General features: G+C 48.0%; 1 protein-coding gene across 2 annotated transcripts in view; it reads left to right on the plus strand.

The window, feature by feature from the left end:
- The window catches only part of pea15 (proliferation and apoptosis adaptor protein 15), a 36,470-nt gene that overhangs the window by 18,990 nt on the left and 14,980 nt on the right, over positions 1–2,500 (plus strand). The window lies entirely within an intron of this gene.

Raw genomic sequence — 2,500 nt, forward strand, 5'->3', positions numbered from 1 at the left:
GGGTCTGTTGGTCCCGTGGCGGTGTGGAGAGGCGGATGATGATGAAGGGAGGGTTAGAGGGTCAGAGGACAGGGATGTGGAAGAGAGGAGAGGATGAACGGGGAGGAGGAGAGGGGGTTGGGTGAAAGAGATTGGCGCACCCCGGAGAGTGGTGTTTGACCTTTTAATGGCTGCAGCGAGATTGCATTTTAATTTGGGATGCGTGTGTGTGTGTGTGTGTGCGTGCGTGTGTGTGTGTGTGTGAGCGCGTGTGCATGCGTGTGTGTGTGAGTGTACGTGTGTGCGTGCGTGCGTGCGTGTGCGTGTGTGTGCTGTCAGATGACAATGTTTTGCTTGACTAAAGCCATCTAGTGCTCAACCAAAGAGCAGGGGCTCAGTGAAAAGCATTACTGTACAGTAGAAAACATAAGAGTTTATTCATAACTACTGTACCACTGCATGTAGGTTACATCAACAGCAGGCGTTAACCCAAGCTAACCTAAACCACTAATACAAGTACTAAAAAAAAAAAAAAAAAGGGATGTTGTTGTTTGGAAATTCAAACTGAATCATGTCCTTGTGGCCTGAGGTGGCCTGAGATTTCCAACAAACCGACACCCTGCTCCTTTAAATAGATCAGAGACAAACATTTCTGACCACAATCACATTACGATGTTCATGTTGGTTGATGGTTGACCCACAGTCCTGCCCGGTAGTTTGGACAGAGAGAGTCATGTGTGCACCTTATTGTTATGTCCAGGTTAGTAGAAACATAGCACCTTGTTGTTATGTCCAGGTTAGTAGAAACATACCATCTTATTGTTATGTCCAAGTTAGCTCATAGTATTTGACCCACAGTCCTGCCTGGTTGTTTGGACAGAGACAGTGTGTGTTTTGGCAGAGTGTAGGGGTTTTTCTTAGCTCAGCTGGGTGCAGGTGCAGTAGACCTGTCTACGGTGGACAGGGATGCTTCCCTGCTGTCATGGCGACGCTTGCCCCTTTATGAGCTCTCTCTTTTGGGGTCAGCTGTTAGAGAATGGGGCAGTAACGGCACGGCAACAGCACTTGACACAAACAGAAACAGATAAAGAAAAAAAAAAATAGAAAAAGAAAAAAATCCTTCTTCTAGCATTGTGACTGCCAATGGGCCCTGGTCCGAGCATTGATTACTTTATCTTATGATGACTGTTGGATAGATGATTCACTTACTTAGACAAGTGTATTTGTTGTAAGTCGCTTTGGATAAAAGGCGTCTGCTAAATGCCATAAATGTAAAAATGTAATTCCCCATCCGGTGTTTCAGATACCCCATCCGGTGTTTCATTTTGATATCGAGTGTAGATTAGTTCCCATTGGTGTTCCCATCTCTGGCCGTCATCTTTTTCATACAAATCTTGCTGCCATGTAGAAGTCATCAGCGTGAACCATCTTTTTTTTTCTCCTTCTCTAGCCTTGGGTGGAAGGGGTCACGTGCAACACCCCAAAAGTTACACTCCTGAAGGTGGAATATTGTTATTCTTACTAAGACAATGCTGTTGACCACACATTGTGAATTGACAAACAGCGCTTAATTTGGCAGTTTGACCGTTGACCACACCGTGGTCATTACCGCCAAACCTTAATGTGACCTCTAGTCCTCTCTTCTCTGTCCCTCCTGGCCTTGCTACCCTCCTGAGAGAGGGAGGGGGGGAGGGAAGGAGGGAGAGAGAGAGAGAGAGAGGGAGAGAGAGAGAGAGAGGGAGGGGGGAGGGAACGAGGGAGAGTGAGAGAGGGAGAGAGAGAGAGAGAGAACATTGACTGGCTCATTGTAGTGCATGGAAAAGAATCAGGAATGTTATCAAACATGTTTATTTCAGTACCGCTCCTCAATCCGTTCCATCCATTCCAATGAGCCCATCCTCCAACTTCTACATCCACCAGCCTCCCCAGAGTCACTGCCAGAGAGTGCATGTTAGTACAGACTGAATGGGAGAGTGGAAGAACGAAAGATTAAGAGAATGAGAGAGACTGAGAGAACGACTGACAGCGAGGCATAACAGAGTATTACAGAGAGGAGGACAATGAGATAGAGGGATAGAGATAGGGAAGGAGGGAGGGAGAGAGAGAGAGAAGGAGGGAGGGAGAGAAGGAGGGAGGGAGAGAGGGAGAGGGAGATAGGGAAGGAGGGAGGGAGAGAGAAGGAGGGAGGGAGGGAGAGAAGGAGGGAGGGAGGGAGGGAGAGAGGGAGATAGGGAAGGAGGGAGGGAGAGAGAAGGAGGGAGGGAGAGAGAGAGAGTGGGAGATAGGGAAGGAGGGAGGGAGAGAGAGAAGGAGGGAGAGAGAGAGAGGGAGAGAGATAGGGAAGGAGGGAGGGAGAGAGAGAGAGAGAGAGATGGTTCTTCGTGACTCAATTGGTAGAGAATGGCGTGAGCAACACTTACAGTAGATGGTGGGTTGGATTCCCGCTGGGACATATACAGTTCAACACATGTATGTACTCTGTACTGTAAGTGGTTTGGGACAAAAGCAGCTGAACAGCATA

Source organism: Argentina silus (genome assembly GCF_951799395.1).
Source record: "Argentina silus genome assembly, chromosome: 1".
In the NCBI taxonomy this organism is placed as follows: domain Eukaryota; kingdom Metazoa; phylum Chordata; class Actinopteri; order Argentiniformes; family Argentinidae; genus Argentina; species Argentina silus.